The 18,837-nt window shown below is 43.4% G+C and overlaps 1 protein-coding gene and 1 non-coding gene across 3 annotated transcripts in view; one reads left to right on the top strand and one right to left on the bottom strand.

Moving 5' to 3' along the window:
• Positions 1-18,837, bottom strand: part of ESRRG (estrogen related receptor gamma) — a 652,137-nt gene that overhangs the window by 471,119 nt on the left and 162,181 nt on the right. The window lies entirely within an intron of this gene.
• TRNAG-GCC lies at positions 7,934-8,004 on the top strand. Its single transcript has one exon. It is a non-coding gene; the product is annotated as a tRNA-Gly (tRNA).

Here is an 18,837-nt window from a genome sequence, read left to right on the forward strand (position 1 = left end):
GGAGAATCCTCATGGACAGAGGAGCCTGGCGGTTTGCAGTCCATGGGGTTGCAGAGTTGGACATAACTAAGCAACTAAGCACAGCACAGCAGCATGAGTGGTCGCATATTTTTATCTCAGTTTCAAATAGAAACTGGTGCAAATTCACTGTCTTCTCTCACATTTCCATGTCAGAGGAAAACATTTACATTGAACTACTAAAGAAACAATGGGGAATTAGCCTGACATAACTCTGAAGAAGACAAGTGAGAGGTCTGTGTGCTTACTTGTCCCAGCGCTAAGAATGTGCTGATTCCAAGTCCCCTGCTAAGCACAGGATGGTATCGTGAGCCTCCACAGAATAAACATCATCCATGTGACACCGACACTTTTACCTTCAGTTTGTCACAATCTCAATCAATCCAGGAACAGCATTTCTGGCTTTGAACTGAAAAGCACCCTAGTTCCCAGACTTTGGCCAGGAGACGGACCACACAGCTAGAACTCTCTGCTCAGGTTGAAAAGCAGCTTGGAAATCTGAACACCAACCACAGTAAATCTATTGCTAGGTTAACAATGTTTTCTAGTAAACAAAGTCTGCTTCCCCAATAACTTATACACCAGAATACATTCTTTTTATTCCTCTCTTTAAAATGCAAGGAGAGAAAATAACTAGGCTGTCGCATTGCTTGGCCTCTTCCCTCAAAATCAGACAAGAGTAATTCCCATTGCACACCTGAACTCGTCCTGCAGGGACGAGAAATATCATGTTTTTATACCACCCCAGAGCTGACCCGGGTGTTAATTTGAATCTTAAGCAGAATCGAGCTTTTCTGTGGGTCCATCCCACCTGTCAGCGTATGGTTGTATAACAAGATAATTACTTTCTCTTATTTCAAAATGCCAGGTACCCAAGGAAGACTTCCATGGCAAATGAAGACAGTGCTTGTATTAAATTTTATTCTAATAAGTCTAAGGCTGAGCCTCACTAGCATCTTGTTATGTTATTCACAGAAATGGTGGCAGATGCCACATACACCCTACAAAGAGGAAGAACCAGAGTGCATGAGAACTTCAGAAATATATTCAGGGAAAAGTTTGGCAGGAAGCAAGATGAAGTTGTGTATCATTCATTTACATAGCTGTGCATTCTGGGTAAGAAAAAGTACAAGGTCAAATTCAAGGTAATTTAAAGAAGGAAAAGAGCAATGATGTGCTTGTGCTATAAAATTATTGCTTACTTAGTCCGTCAAAATTCTAAAGATTTTAGATGTAAAAAGGCATGTCCAGGTTACTAAAGGGGAAAGGTGGGGGGGGGGGGGGATAAATTAGGAGTTTGGGATTAACATATTGTTGGGCGGAAAAGGCAATGGCACCCCACTCCAGTACTCTTGCCTGGAAAATCCCATGGATGGAGGAGCCTGGTGGGCTGCAGTCCCTGGGGTCTCTCAGAGTCGGACACGACCGAGCAACTTCACTTTCACTTTTCACTTTCATGCATTGGAGAAGGAAATGGCAACCCACTCCAGTGTTCTTGCCTGGAGAATCCCAGGGATGGGAAGCCTGGTGGGCTGCCGTCTATGGGGTCGCAGAGTCGGACACGACTGAAGCGACTTAGCAGCAGCAGCATATTGTTGGGCTTCCCTGATGGCTCAGATGGTAAAGAATCCACCAGCAATGTAGGAGATGCTGTTTTGATCCCTGGGTCAGGAAGATCCCCTGAAGAAAGGAATGGCTACCCAGTCCAGTATTCTTGCCTAGAGAATTGCATGGACAGAGGAGTCTGCTGGGCCATGGAGTCTCAGGTAGTTGGACATGACTGAGCAAGTAACACTTTCTATACATACTGCTGCTGCTGCTAAGTTGCTTCAGTCGTGTCCAACTCTGTGCGCCCCCAGAGACAGCAGCCCACCAGGCTCCCCTGTCCCTGGGATTCTCCAGGCAAGAACACTGGAGTGGGTTGCCATTTCCTTCTATACATACTACTATATATAAAATAGATCAACAACAAGGACCTACTATACAAGGAATGCTACTTAACATTCTCTAATAACCCAAACCGGAAAAGAATCTCCAAAAAAATAGATATGTGTACAGCTGAATCACTTTGCTGTACACTTGAAACTAACACAGCATTGTAAATCAACTACACTCCAATATTGAATAAAAATAAAACAACATAGGTAACTCACACAAAAAAGGCAGGTCTAGAATTTGGCCTCACCCCCAGCAAGTCATGGCTCCTCACACGAAAGAGCATGATTAGTTATTTCTTACAAATAGATTTGATCCAGATAACTTAGACCAGAGTTGCACAGAAGACCCAGGAAACAGAGAACTCTGGTTGTGTCTGAGTGTGGATGTGTGTGTACGTTCGTCTGTAGGTAAAGCTCTATGTCTGCATCTGTCTGGCCAGGACCTTTCACATTTGTCATAAGGATTAATTTAGGATATTTAATGATGCCTATTCACCTTTCAAATTCACCAAGAAAGAAGAGACCTTTACTGATATCCAATGAGATCAATATTACCTTCTGGTAATATAGGACTTGGAAAAGAAGTTCCTGAAGACAAATGAAATCTAAGGACAGTTCCCACATGACGACTTTTATGCAACCTTGTGTCATTTATTGCACTGCTGCCTTCCACAACTACAGGCTTTCCATACCCGCTCATTTGGTAATTGGAAATCTACCCCATAAGATCTGTCTGGAGATCAGAGGAAGAGGTTCAAAGAGGGAGCCTCACAGAAAGGTCACGATCACAGGTCAGGGCTAGCAGCATACAATATCTCATTCCCTGTATATGTTGACTGAATGCAACTTTGTGTCTGGAGTTACAAAAGCCCAAGAGGCAGCAGGATGCCATGAGCAGGGCATGAGATTCAGAGCCAGGCCCACAGCACTAGATTCAAATTCCAGACCTGACCCTTCTTGCTTCTGTGCTGTTGAGCAGTTTACAGATTTTGCTATGTTCTGCTGTCTTGTCTGGAAACTGAATTTAGTGCTGCAAATGGGATCTGAAGTGGTCCTGTTACTCATGATTTTGAATCCAGATTTTATATATATAACAACATTGGCAAGATTTTTACCTCTGATGGTAAGAAAGGCATTTGGAGATTTCCTTGATGGTCCCGGGGTTAAGAATCTGCCTGCTAATGCAGGGGACATGGGTTTGATCCTTGGCCCCAGAAGATTCCACATGCCGTAGAGCAACTGACCCCGCATACCACAACTACTGAAGCTCGTACACTTTAGGGCCCATGAGCCATGACTACTGAGTCTGTGTGCTGCAACCACTGAAGCCCACACGCCCCAGAGCCCATGCTCAGCAACAAGAGAAGCCACCACAGAGAGAAGCCCCAGCTCCCCGCACCTAGGTATGGCCCGTGTGAAGCAAAAAAGACCCAATGCAACCAAAAAGAAATTTGTTTTTTGTTTTTTTTTTTAAAAGAAAGGCATTGCACAGACACCAGGAATGTCTTCCATCTGGAGGTGGATCACAGTAGTCTCTTGGACACATCACATGCTCTCTGCATCTTAGTCATGCTGTTAAGTTCTTGCAACTTCTTAACTGAATTTTACTGTGCAGTCTGCGTTCTATCAGTGAAATGAGGAAATACTCCCATCTCTCAGGGTTGAAAATGTAAGACAGATTCTCACTCCTCTGCCTAAACTCCCCCAACCCTGGGGCTTCCCATTTTCTGCCAGGTAAGAGGCAAAGCCCTTAGGAGGGGCTGCTATATACCTCATAGCTCCCCTGCTCTCTCCCCGGAGCCCTGACCATCCCTTTAGACCATCGCTTTTTTTTTAAAAAAGATGTATTGTGTTTACTGTCTTAACTCCTTTCACAGGAATAAAAATTTCACTTGGGCAGGAATTTGTATCGATTTTATTCCCTGCTGTATCTCTGCTGCTGAGCGTGGTACTAGGGATGCTCCATAAATATTTATGGATAAATAGATTTGTTGTAAGGTATCAGATAGTGTGGGGGTTCCCAGGTGGCACTAGAGGTAAAGAACTCCACCTGCCAATGCAGGAGACACCAGAGACACGGGTTTGATGCCTGGTTGGGAAGATCCCCTGAAGAAGGGCATGACAACCCACTCTAGTATTCTTGCCTGGAGAAACCCATGGACAGAGAAGCCTGGAGGGCTGTGTATAGTCCACAGGGTAACAAAGAGTCAGACATGACTGAAGTGACTTAGCACATGAGATTGTGTGTTATCTCTAAAGCTCCCAATACAGTGCCTGGCATGTGGTAAGAACTTGATAAATGACAACTATTGGTTCTTGAGGGTGTTTAACTGTGGGTAAGATTGTAATCATTGGAATTGTGAGGGGGCAGGTGCTTCTTGGCCAGTCAACAGTTTAACTAACACCTGGGTTACCCCAGGGTACTGGAAGCCCACTGTTCTATTGTCTTGACTTGTCATGACTCATCTGTGGGTCCTAGGCACACCAGTTTCTGCATCTGTAAAAGAAACACAGTAATATCTACCTTCCAGGGGAGAAAGAAGGTTAAAAAAACAAACAAAAACCCTGTTTGTCAATTGCTTTGCTATCTGCGATGAAGTGTCCATAGCATGATTTAAAATATTCGATAAGAATAAAAAATAGGAAAAACCATAGCTTCTTACATCTGATGATTTTTCTGCCAAAAAAAGGCATCTTTCAGCCAGCACTCACACATTGCACCTAAGAGGGTTTCAGCCACAGTCTTTTTTTTTCCCCTTCTGGTTAAAATTAAGCAGTGATGAGGGAAACGCAGTCAGATGTTCCTGGGGATATCTGAGGATTAGGTTTGCCAGTTGGGGCAAGTCATTCCTTTCACCAGGGTAGTGAAATACAGGGAAGAATAGATACTAGTCTCCTGCTCATTAACTGGGTAGAATTACTGCAGCAAGAAGGTTAACAATTACCCAAGTAATTAACGCTTCCTTGACTTTCATACTCTAATCCTATAGATGCAGGATTTCAGCTCTGGTCCCAGAGTCCATGGAAGATGAGAGTGGAATGGGATGGAATGGGACTGCTTTGGAGAGAGGGCCTGGGAAGCCAGGGTAGTTTCTCTGGGTTTCTCGCCACTTCCTGATGAGACGCAGCTGCAGCAGAGGAGCGCTGACAGCCAGTGCTCTGGTTTCTGGAACCATCCGGCGCCACACAGGTATATGACGCCCGATCTTCTCTAAGCCCCCACACCTACCCCTTCCCGCCCACACGCGGCATATTTGGTGTCACTGTTTATTAAAGATAACTAATGCCCTAAGTCTTTATTTACTTCTGTTTATTGCTATTTTAGCAAGAGTCACTGGAGAGCAGCAATGCTTCTGGTCCACTCGGGTTCTTTAATCACTGTTAGTAGGTAAAATCATCTGTGACAACTAATCCAAAAAGCAGATTATATTTATTTTGGCTACAGTGGCTTGCAATTCGTTAAAATCAACAAAGCCTTTTCATTAGCCCCCTGCTGATGTCCTAAAAACAGACATTTCAAGGGTCTCAAAGCGCTGAGCTACACATATGCAGCCACGCTAATTCTGACAGATTCTCAGTGCCATTCTTAACACGAAATCTTATTAAACTCACAAACAAGAAACAGAACCCTTCTGCTTTCATACAAAGGCTTAATTAACATGCCTAAACTCCAAAATCAAAATCATAGCCGCAAAGCTCCCTGAATGTGGGAGCAAAACAAACACAAAGAGACTGGATCATTAGTTAAGCAAGACTTACCAAAAATTGTTGGGACTTTTTTTTTTAATAATATGGGAAAGGATTAGAAATCAGAACCATGGTGCCTATTTCTAAACAGTTCTGCATGGGCATTCTGGCCTTCAAAAGCTGGGGTGGTGATTAACTGGACTGTTGATGGAGGTGGCAAATCCAGGGAGGAGAGGATCAAGGTCCTATTTCAGGGGTTTGCCAGAGGTTAGAAACAGTTGCATCTTGTTTAAGTCAGCATCGTTGCAACAATGTTCTATGCATCTTCCCTCTCCCACCTTCGCTCCTGCGAACACACTCACTGCTGCCCTTTCCAGGTGCGTTTCTTTTCTTTAGTACCATCCGGCTGTCCATCGCAGAGAAAGTCTCCTGAATGCTGAATTGGATTTTAAGGCTCAGTGTCAGAGATGGGGGCGTTCCAGGAAAGATGCTCACGGCAGTGACTCAGCCATCACTGTGCCACTGGGCAGCAGCCATAATTAATGAATATATCAAAAGGTCTACTCAAGGAGCAAAGAAGGTAGACAATGATTTATGTTTACCGAAGGGGTAGATTATTTAGCTTTGCAAGAGCTTTCAGAATCAGGAAGCCCAGAAATAGTTAGAGATGGTGTAGTAGCTCTCCAATCCTGGAGAGAAATTCAAGGAACAGGAAGCAGATCCAAAAACAAAGGGCAAGGGGACTTTGCCCTTTGCCGAGGGTGAGCTGCTCTCTCCTGCGATTATCCCCTCCACGGCTCTGATTGGAAAGCTGCTGTGGTTCATGTACTGCCATGACCGCTGCTGCAATGGAATGACTTGTTTGCCCTCCCAGCATAATCCTGAATGTTGTCAAGGACGATTACCAGATGATACTTCAAGCAAGTCTCTGTCCTAACGTGGATTTCTGCCAGTACGATGGGGAAGCCAAAAGCAGGCCTTGAGAGCAATGGCTTGTTTGGGGCTTCAATTCACTTGGGATGAGCACGTTGGGACCAGAAGGTCTAGTTCATCTCCACGAGGGCCTCTGTCCAGCAGCCCCTTCAGCCAGGACTTCTGCTTCCTCCAGTTCATTCCATGAGCCAAAGAGCTATCTGTTAGAGCAGATTATAACATCCAGCCTAGAAGGAAAATCTACATACAAAGCTTCTCTCCAATCAGAGTTCTGTCCCTAGGGAAAAGGGAGCTACCTCTGATAGACAAGTTATCATTTGGGCTTTCCATAATTAACACTGTGTCTGCCATGGTAATCCAAACAGTGTTGCAAATACAAGAAAGGCTAGTATCATGGCTTTTGGGGGTTACTGATATAATTTGCAGCCCCAGCTTGGGTATATTGATGGCGGGGCAGAAATGCAAGTTAGACAAACAGCAGAACAACATCCAGCGAGGTAAGAAAATCTAAAACTCAATTAAGTATCCAAGATACTGTTTTCAATTGTTCCTTGGTCCCTGGCCGGCCTTATTCAACTAGGTAATAAAAGCACACTGTCTTCCTTATGTATATTTACAACCAGCAGCTTTTCACAGCACACCCCAAAGCTTCCTGATTTTCTTCACTATCATCTACCACTATCTAGAGGATTATACTCAAGAAGATTTCCAGGTCATCACAACAGGTCACTTTTCTAAGCCACCTTATCAGGGAATAGGAACCACATGCAGTTCTTATGCAAAAAAACAAAGAATCCACTTGGTTTTGTGACTTAAACAGGTTGGCGAAACAGCCTTTATCACTGTTGTCATATAAAACATGTTGAGACAAGCAATACAGTGGCAGTCGCCCTGGGGAGTATTTCAACTTTATACCTCCTAAGGTTATTCTCAAATAAAACAGCACACACCCTTCAGTTTTTGTTTTGGGTTTTTTTTTTTTTTTTAAACAGGCTCCCTTCTCTTCCTGGTTCCTTCAAAATGAGCCTGCTGTTCAGGGTTCACGATTTCCTCAGGACAAAACAACCTGAGTCAAGCCAGAGCCAAAAGCCACACAAACCACTGCCCACTCCCCTAGACAACCCCAAGATCCGGCACACCCCTGCCAGCCAGAAGCAGCAATGAATGGGCCAGTGTTTTCCAGCCTGGCAAGACCCAAAGAAGCATCTAGAGCACTTGTTAAAACACAGAATGCCAGCCTCTTGGCCTGGAGACTCTGCTTTAGCAGGTCTGGGCACACTGGGGCAATGCCGGTACAGATGGAGTTGGCCAGATGCTCTGCGGGACACATTCCACATTCAGAACTGAATCAAAGGGCTTCCCAGGTGGCTCAGTGGTAAAGAATCTGCCTGCCAAGCAGGAGACGCAGGTTCGATCCCTGGGTTGGGAAGATCCCCTGGAGAAGGAAATGGCAAGCCACTCCAGTATTTTTGGGTGGAGAATCCCATGGACAGAAGCTTGAAGGGCCGCAGCACATCCATGGGTCGAAAAAGAGTCAGACATGACTGAGCAACTAAAGAACAATAGAGTATCAAATCCAGAGGGCGAGAACCTGAGGAGGCAGAGGATTTGTTCTCTGGCCCATTCTGCTACACAACCAGCTACTTCAACACAACCAGCTTCCTTCCCAGGAAGACTGAGTATGTGTGTATGTGCGCTCAGTCATGCCCGACTCTTTGTGACCCCCATGGAGTGTAGTCTGCCAAGCTCCTCTGTTCATGGGATTTTCCCAGCAAGAGTACTGGAGTGTGTTGCCATGACCTCCTCCAGGGGATCTTCATGACCCAGGGACTGAATGTGTCTCCTGCACTTCAGGTAGATTTTTTATTGCTGGAGCCACCAGGGAAGCCCCAAGGCGGGGAAAAAAAATCACTCCACGTATGTTCTTGTGGTTCTAACACACCTTGAATCCCAATATCGAACGTCGTGGTCATGTTAATGTGGCATAAAAAGTGGGGGGCAGAGTTTTTGATTTTTCAGTGAAATATAATAGGAGAGAAGCTAGCCATTTCAGACTCAGGAAAATGAACTGGTTACTTATCTACTGATGGATTTGCGGGGGGCGGAGTGGGGGACGGCTCTGATGGGACATCGCATTGGTAGCGATAGTTTAGAAATCCGGGTGGAAAAGACGTATAATGTTTCACTTAAGGCTGGGGACAGTACCTCGAGATGTTGAAAGAAGCATATAATATGTTCCCTGGGGGATCTGAAGGTAGCAGTGTAGGTGACAAAAGAGCCTGGAGGACTGAGGTCGTGACGAGGGCTTTCATCTGGTCAAATGAGTTGTATATGCAGTACACCGCCACTAAGCTAGGTCCCTCCGCAAAAAGAACAGCTCAACACAGCCCCCATTACTGTATTTCACGGACACTCTGTCTCACTAGAGTATGACTTGTTGGGGGGGATTAGTGTCTAGAGAGATCTCAAATAAGCTTTTACTAAAAGACCGGACGCTCAGCTATGGCAACTGCTTCTTTTTAATTCTGAAAGCAGCCTGAGCCATAACCCAATAGTTCTGCCCTCTGATAACGGAGTAAAATCTAATACTGTTCCTGAAATTTTATAGACATTCTTCTCTTTCTAAGGACATGAATAGTGTATATATACTCTTCAAAGACTCGATTTTTCTCTTTTGTAGCAAAATGGCAAGCGCCTATGGGAGCGCAGTGCCTGCGGCAATGTTTCTTTCCGCTTAGAAGCCACCTGCTAATCACCTGCAAGTAATAACAGACTACAAGGGAGGCGGCCCCTCACCCTCCTGAAGGGCAAGGGTTAACTGGGAACAAAGTGAGGGAGGCTTTCTTGGCCTGAGGGGGCCTCCGCAAAGTGACCAGTGAGAACCTCCCCAAGGACGGATCCAAGGCGCTGAGAAGCCACCGTTCAATATCAGAGGCAACTTGAAATGGACCAACGAAGTGGACTTCTGAAGCAGAAGGAAAAAAAATAACACTTCCAGAAAGGTAACACAGTCTCAGAGCCGGCAACATCTTGGAGAGTTCCTTGCTCTGCCTCTAGGCTGAGAGGTTGAGCTTGATGGGCATGGCACATAATGGGCTCTTCTCATCAGGCTGCTTTCAGAAACATGGCACCCTCTCACTCTACAGTAAGGCCAGTGCTACGCTGGGTACCAGCAACATCACAGGGACCCACAAGATGATTAAGGAGAACACTAGTTTCAAACAGGATGCAAGACAAATCCAGCTATTCCCCCTTGGGGTACAGCGGCCCCTCAGTATTTGCAGAGGGTTGGCTCCAGGGCCAGGGGTGTGTGTGTGTGTGTGTGTGTGTACACACACATATATATGTATGGTCTTCCCTGGTGGCTCAGTGGTAAAGAATCTGCCTACAATGCAGGAGACATGAGTTCGATCCCTGAGTCAGGAAGATCACCTGCAGAAAGAAATGGCAAACCCATTGCAGTATTTGTGTCTGGGAAATCCCATGGACAGAGGAGCCTGGTGGGTTACAGTCCACAGGGTCACGAAAGAGTTGGACACGACACACATGTATATATGCGTATGTGTGTGTGTGTGTGTGTGTGTGTGTATGTATATATTTTTATAAAGAGAGAGAGAGAGGCATGCATAGTATTGATTAGCTAGAAAGTTTGTTAGGATTTTTCCACAACACCTTATGGAAAAATCCAAACAGACTTTTTGAGCAACCCAATATTTGCATAAGACCTACACAGATCCTCCCATATACTTTAAATCATCTCTAGAGTGCTTATAATACCTAATACAATGTAAATGCTCTGCAAACAATTGCAAATACACAGAAAGACAAAGCAAATGCTATTTAAATAGGTGCCTTTGTGCAGTAAGTTCAAGTTCTGCTTTTTGGAACTTCCTGGAATTTGGGGGAACATTTTTACCTGCAGTTGGCTGAATCTGCAGATGCAAAACCCGTGGATACAGAGGGCTGACTGTACTGTAACCCAAGAGAACTCAGAACAGACAATTCAAAGGGCATTAAAGGCTTAGAAAACTGTAACTAAGAAGTTGTTAAGGGAAAAGAGTTTAATCCTGTTCTGATCTTGAACTGAGAAAGAATTTATGCATGTGAGGGATTTGATGGAATGAGTATGAATAATTCTTCTCCAGCGACTGAGAAGTCAAGAAAAGATTTCTGAACTTGTTGGGTTGAACATGAGGGATTGGTGCCTGATGGTGGCTGTGGGGTCACTGTCTTCAGGTTGTCATTAACTAGAGATCATATTCATTGATGTCCTTCCTTCATGAAGACAGTGGGATGGCTTTGAATTAATACACGCTTTGCTCTCCTCCATCATTACATCTTACCCCTGTGCCCTGTGGAAAGGCATTACACTGTGCCCAAATTCCCCTTTTTCCTCCATCCTTCTCTCACCTCTTTCCCCCAGGTTTTCCTTTCAAAGGAAACCTCCTTCTTTTCTGCCCCTTTGCATTCATTCTGTTCTTTCATCTTGATAACAATGGAAAGGGAAAAATGAATCTCTCTCAAACCTACTTCTCAAACCTTACTATTATTTGAAACCTGTGGTATCCATCTCCATCACCCTCTTCCTATCAAGGATGCTATGGTCCAACTGAAACATTTCTTCTCCCTCCGGTCTAAATCTCCATGCTCTTGTATATTTTTGTAGGTTCTCCCATCCATATTATAATTTCCTTCATCTATCCTTCTTCCCCTCTTGTAGCCACTACACTCTGTACCACTGGCCATCCCACAGGCTACGAGGTTACATGATGGAGGGTGTATCACTGCGCTCCTGTGAAAACAGCACAAATGTCCATCCACGAATGAATGGAAAAACAAAATATGGTACAGACATACAATGAAATGTTATTCAGTTTTAAAAGGTGTAGGATTCTGATATATGCTACAGCGTGGATAAACTCTGAAAACATTATGGTGAATGAAATATATCAGACAATGTTATATAATTCCACTTACACGAAGTATTTAGAGTAACGGAATTCATAGGGTTGGAAAGGGGAGTGGTACGTGCTAGGGGCTGGGGGGAGGTGGGTATGGAGAATTAATGTTTAATGAACACAGAGTTTGAAGTGATGAAAAGTTCTAGGGATGGGTAGTGATGATAACTACACAGCAACGTGAATGGACTTGATGTCACTGAAATGCACACTAGAAATAGTTAAGACACTAGGAAAGCGTTAAGCCTGGTTTCCCAGACTTGCATGGGAATGTTCAAGTCGCACTGGAGTCAAGTTTGATTATACTTAGTTTCAGAAGAAGCATGGAAGGCTCAGTCAACAAATGATGGTGAAAAGATATCACTTCAATGTACATTTCTTCCTTCCTTCACTCACATAGGAGATGTTTACTGGGCAACGTCTCTGCGGCTGGTACAGTCCTAGAAGATGCGACTGAACAGCACTCATGATCTAGAAAAGCAAAGGGACAGTCAAGAAGGAACAACTTGTCCCACAAATGTTAAAAATAGGACAGAAATGCTTGGAAGCGTGTCAGGAAGGCCTTTCAAACTAGTGTGTGGGGGTGGGGAGGACAGAGGATGCTTTAAGAATGTTTTTAAGCTGAGACCTACGGTTTTAAAGGAGTTAGGCAAAGGCTATTCCAGACCGAGAGAGCTGTAGGCATGAATGAGAAATGACATAAGACTTCGGAGATTGGCTTGGCTGGAATTTAGAGAGAGAACAGAGAGACAGAGAGTGGATCGTGGAGGCGGGGTGGCGGAAGTGGGGAGTCAGTCTGGGAGATGACATGAAGCATTTTAGGCGTTTTTTTTTTTTTTTTTTTTCCTAAAGACTAAATGAGAAGATTACAACAGACCTCCCTTCCCAACTGAAGATGCTATTCAACTATGAAGGTGTTAAATCTGTGATCTCGTTCCCAGCCTCATCTGTGATGCCCTCATCCTCCCAATGTCCTCAGAGAAACCGTGTCTGACGCCCTGCATGTAGAGCCCTCCTCAGCACTTCCCCGCCCACACATATCACCCTGACCTCACTCAAATTATTAGGCACCACAGGGCTTCCTTGGACATCTTTCCTCGCAAAGACCAGGGTCGGCGTTCTCACCACTGTCCTCAGTCACAGACACGCCGCCAAGTTTATTATGTAACCTTCCTTTCTGACTCACATCCCTTCTGAAGAACCTCTCTGACTCACTTCTCCCATGGAGCAGGCATCCTTCTCTTTTGCCTGCATCTTGAAACTCTCTGCTCACCCTTTTTCTTTCCGCTTTACATAGTCTCAGGTCTCTTCTGTTATCCACATCACTCTTTGGTCACCAGAGGTGAAGGCAGATGTGAACGTGGCTCATTATCCATTCATTCCATCTAAATTCAACTTGGCCGTCCACCAAGAATACGAGGTGATTCATTTACTGATCCTCGGTGCATTCCTGGCCTCACTTCCTTCTGAGGTTTCTTTAAAATAACTCTCTCCTCAAGCTCCTAACCCTATCTTCAGGAAATGACTTTCCATTCTGACTATTCCATGGGCACTCTTACCCGTCATCTGTCCTTGACTTTTGTAGTCCACAGGTCTGTTTGTACAGATGGGCTTGATCTTCTTAGCCTTTTTTAAAGGAGGATGACACTGAAACTTCACTGTGTGAAAGGCCTGAGAACTGCCAAGATGGGTAAGACATGGTTCTTGCCTTTCTGAAAGTTTTATCTATATTTAAAACTATACTTACATGGGGCTTCCCAGGTAGCTCAGCGGTAAAGAACCTGCCTGCCAATGCAGGAGACTCAGGTTGGATCCCTGGGTCGGGAAGATCCCCTGGAAGAGGGCATGGCAATCCACTCCAGGATTCTTGCCTGGAGAATCCTCATGGACAAAGGAGCCTGGCAGGCTATGGTCCATGGGGTCACAAAGAGTCAGACACAACTGAAACACTTTGTTTTAGGATGAATCTTAAATGGTACCAGTGTACGTTTCCACATCCAGGGCTCTTCTAGCAGAAGAGATCAGGGAAGGCTGAAGGAAGAAGGTGAAGTTTAGGCTGAGCCTTTAAGGATAAGTGGGATCCTGGTAGGCCTGACAGAGTGATATGAGGCATCCTGAGCAGAAGGAATTGCAAGTGTGAAACGTGTGGATGGAGGATACAAATAGTTTTACTTTTCTTTTCATTTTCTTGAGATATCCTTGATAAAGGAACATTGCATTCGTTCCAGATACACAACTTAATGACTTGATTTTTGTATATATTGTGAAATGCAGTTATGCTTTTTAATATGAAGATCTGAAGAACACGATGGTGCAACGGAGCTAGAAGTATGTGGTGTGATAATGCCGCGGAGGTTTCATCTGCTCAGTAAGGGAGGAAGGACCTTGTTACAGATAACAGGATGGTATTCTGAAGAAGGAAATGGCAACCTACTCCAGTATTCTTGCCTGGAATATCCCAAGGACGGAGGAACCTGGTGGGCTACAGTCCATGGGGTTGCTAAGATTCAGACACGACTGAGCGACTTCACTTTCTATTCCAGAGTGGCCCTCAGTGCACCTTGAAAGTTGAGAGGTTGAAGGTCAAGTTCAGCTAGGAGGACTGTGTCACCAGCTGGTCCCAAAGTAAGGCACACCGATTCCAATCCCTAATACTTTTGTGGGGAGGGGCTTATCTTTATTCATTTATTATTTACTTTGTTTAATTCCATTCTTAGAGCTTCCTTCAGCTTAAAATTCCTTATTTCTCATAAAAGTAATAATCGTTTGTGTGTATGTGTGTGGAAATTTTAAAGAATTAAGAAAAATCATTCTCCCCTCATATTAGAAACGCTTTCCCTTGACTCACCCTGAGAAACCACAGGGGCTTCTCTTTCCTTGCTCTGTAAAGCCTCCTGACTTTTCAAAGTGTTCAAGTCTCTTTGACTTGCCATTTCCCTCAGCTGGAAGCCCTCCCTACCTCCCTGGCCTCAATCTTAAGGGTTCAGCTCAGATGTCAACCCCCTGGGAAGCCTAGACACACCCCTCTGTCTCCTCTGCCAGTGTTCTAAGAACCCACCTCTGGGGACCCACGGCGCTCGGTTATCCCTCAAAACACCAAGCGGATAACGTGGAAATACCCATTTTCTGCAGCTGTCTTCCTCACTAGTCTATGAACACAGGGCTCAAGGGAAGGATGGCAGGGAGGGATAGTTAGGGAGTTGGGAATGGACACATATACACTGCTGTGTTTGAAATGGATCACCAACAAGGTCCTACTGTACAGCACGGGGAACTCTGCTCAATGATATGTGGCAGCCTGGATGGGAGGGGAGTTTGGGGGAGAATGGATACATGTACATGTATCGCTGAGTCCCTTCCCTGTTCACCCGAAACGATTACAAACATTGTTAATTGGCTATACCCCAATACAAAATAAAAAGATTTTCTAAAAAGATTAAGAATAAAATAAATACTGTTTTTCTTTGTTTTGGGGAGGGATCCAATCTAAGTTAGACGAGAAAACATGAAGGCACACACACACAAAATCAAAATAAACATATTCGACTACTTCCCCTAGACAAAAGAGAACCAAAGGTAAAATAAAACAGAGATTTCTGTAACACATTTAAGAGAAACGGGGGTTAATATTCTTAGTGTGAAAAGAATGATAACAAATAAGGAAAATGATGATGATTTCAATACAAATAATTGCCAAGAAAATATGAAAATGCAAATTCACTGAAAAAGATATAAATGACCGATAAACATCACAACAGATGCTTAGCTTCATTCACAATTTTTAAACTGTAGATTGAAATGACTCTAAAACACCATTTCTCAACAGTAAATTGGCAAAAACATTGAAAGTCTGATGGAATCGTGGCTAACTGGGAAATTGATAGTCGTACAATGTTGGTAGATGTGTTAACTTACACTGGTTTATAACACATAAGTTTCATATGTATAATTTATGTAACTTCTTAACGATCTGCTGACAGTTTCTTATAAAACTGAAAATGCAGATACACTGAGCCTCAGCAATCCTATTCTAGATATCTATCCTACAGGAATAAGAGCACAAGAATAAAAAACAAATTATATAGCAATACTGAAAACTAAACAAGGTAAAAGGGTTGACTGCGTATCACTAAGAGAATGGTTATATATGTTATGATATGTCCATCTAAGGGGTACCTTCAATAAATACATACTCGTTAAAGAGAAGATATGTTAAGTAAACTTCAGACCTATATGTTGCATGGTTGAGTTGAAAATGAAACTAGTTAGATCAGAATTTCAATAAACATTAGAATTTGTAGAAAAAGCTATTAAAAAACTGTGAAGAGTGACTGCTGGCTGTGCATGGCAAAAGATGATTGTGCTTCTGTCTTTTCTTCCTTCACAAAACACTTTTTAACTTTGCCATATGTCTCTTTATCCTCAGCCCTTAGCAGTCCTCATGGAAGATGCTCAGTAAATGCTGGTTAAAGAGATTCCATTCTCCATTATTATGAACTCTTAGAAATCTGCCAGTTTTGTGCATCTGAAGGCATCACTTGACCACACATCTTACGGGAAACCCAAACAAACTTTTGGGGCAACCCCAAAATTAATAGCTCCCACCCCCCTTCACATGTAAAGCAATTCAATTTTGACAACAAATTATTCCATTACCATTATAAAGTCTCACTGAAGCCCTTGGCATTGTGAATCAGCTGCTTCCTCCCCAAACTCTCCTTAATCTTCCTGACACTGGCTTTTATGCCTCCTGTCCTCCCCCTCTCTTTCTGCTTGCTCATTCTCTCATTCACTGCCTCTTTTTCTGTTTGCATGTTTTTCTTCTAAAGTTTTGTTCTCCCTGATACTCTTCTCTCTCTGCTTCATTCCTGTGATGATTCACCTTTCCTCGAGACCACATCCAAATGTTGTCTGTCTCTGAATAGGGCACCATTAATTTTCCAGGCTCATTAGCTTTGGGAGCCTCATGTTTTTGATTCCCTACAACTCAAATCCTGTCTGCAACTGAAAGAGTCTCCATCTCCCTCCTAAATGATCCCACTCTTGGTCCAGTTTCTCAAAGATTCTCCAGGTGGCGGGGTTAAGCTGGTTGTCATTTTCTTCACCGAGTGTCAGAATAGCATGGTGAACTCCAAAGCAGGACTTGTTGAGTCACCCAGTCGTGTCTGACTCTTTTGTGACCCCGTGGACTGTAGCCTGCCAAGCTCCTCTGTACACTGGATTTCCCAGGCGAGAATACTGGAGTGGGTTTCCATTTCCTTCTCCAGGGGATCTTCCCAACCCAGGGATCAAATCTGCGTCTCCTGCATTGGCAGGCGGGTTCTTTACCACTGAGCCACCAGGGAAGCCCCAGAGTGGGACTGTCTGCTCTCAAGTCAAATCTCCTCTACTCAACCAAACTTTTCAATGTCTCTGTACTTCAATTTCCCTATGTTTAAAATGGGATAATACCAACTATTTTATGAGGCTGTAAACAAGATTTCATGATTTATTCTATTTAAAGCACTCAAAAGTGCTCTAGAAAGCATTATGGAAATACAAATTATTATTCTGTTTTCCAAATTTTCCATAGTGAACATCCACCAAGCTCATCTGTCCATGGAATTCTCCAGGCAATAATACTGGAGTAGGTAGCCATTCCCTTCTTCAGGAGATCGTCCCAACTCAAGGATTGAACCTGGGTCTCCTGTACTGCAGGCAGATTCTTTACCATCTGAGCCACCAGAGAAGCCCATAATAATAATAAAAAGTATTTAAGATATTCAATAGTTCCCAAAGATTTCTAAATCAACTGTAAACCCTTTGCCTACCTTAATGCCCTCTCTCCAGGAAGATGAACCTATTTTCCTTATGCAACTCAAAATTCTGACTTTTTTTTCATTCAGCACTTCCCAATTCTTTAGCTCCATCCCCAAATCCAGTGTCTGCCCGGGGAATTTCAAGAACTGGCTCTCAAATGAGTAAAAAAGCCCCAATTTTAATCATTCACCAATACAAATATTCCCATCCTGGCTGATTTTAAGCTACCAACACAGCCTCATGAAGTATGTAGTTAGGAAGAAATTGCACCATTATATAGTATTTCCATAGTTCAAATACAACAGGCAGACCTCAAGAGCATTGAAAATAGCGATCTATGGGGGAAAATTATTAGGAAGCAATAAGTTCTATTTATTACTTTTGTTTTTAAGATCACTGACTTACTTTAAGTTTATTTAATTCTTCATAATATTTCACAAAAGCTGGCTTATAAAATTCCTAGAAATTTAATGCTTGGCTCTCTTGGGTTGAGAAGGCTCCAGAACACCATGAAACACCCCACTCCCCTACCCCAAGCATCCTCCTATTGACTCCAGCTTTGTCTTCCTGAACTGGTTCTCCTTGCCTCCTCCCTGACCCCTGGGCTACCCATCCTAGAGTACACAATGACAGCATCCCATTGGTCCTCCTTTGCCCAATGCCATTAAGCATTTTTAAGGGATATTAATTACATTTAGCATCCCGGCATACATATTTTATTACCTTTTTTTACTGTTTTGCATATTATCCTTTCTCCCACCTCCAAATTAGATCATATTTGTTTTATACTAGTGATTATCAACTACAGAAAAGGAGGGGTCTTCATCTTTGAGAATCATTTGAGAACCTCAGTACCTTTACAAGCCTCTCCTTCTCCAAGCCAAAGGATGCTGAAATTTCAGTTCCAATGCCTATCTCACTTCGGTTAGAGAACCACTATTTTATATTTGCAAATCTTAGCCCTACAAACGCCTGGCACATAGTAAGCACTCAGTAATTACTTGTAGATTGAAGAGATCAGATATATTCCAGAAGAAAAAATAAATCCTATTGATGAATTTAAAAGTCAGCTATCTGTCAAGGTAGGGTTTTGGTTTCTTTACAGAAAGAAATAACAGTACAGTCCTGGTAGTTATATTTGGATATAATAGTGAGAAAACAGGTTACAACTCAGGATATTCTTTCTTATAAAGGCAGTGAAACTCTTCCAACAGAAACCTAAAGCATAAGCCCATTACTACTAACAAGGTAAAGTGGTGGATGCCTTTATTAATGTAGAAATGACTGGAAATTCCTGCTGTCACATTCTTGGAAACCTTGGAGACCTGTAAATGCACACACACACATACATACATGCCTGCACACAGACATGTGCATAAACATACGTGGCATGATCATACACTTACTGCAAGAGTGTTTTTAAACACCAGGTGTGATGGCTACGAACTAACTCCATTAGAAATGATAGTATTGAAAGATCAAACTGTTTTATTCCTACTTATTTT

The sequence above is a fragment of the Bos indicus x Bos taurus genome, chromosome 16, assembly GCF_003369695.1.
Source record: "Bos indicus x Bos taurus breed Angus x Brahman F1 hybrid chromosome 16, Bos_hybrid_MaternalHap_v2.0, whole genome shotgun sequence".
Classification (NCBI taxonomy): Eukaryota; Metazoa; Chordata; class Mammalia; order Artiodactyla; family Bovidae; genus Bos; species Bos indicus x Bos taurus.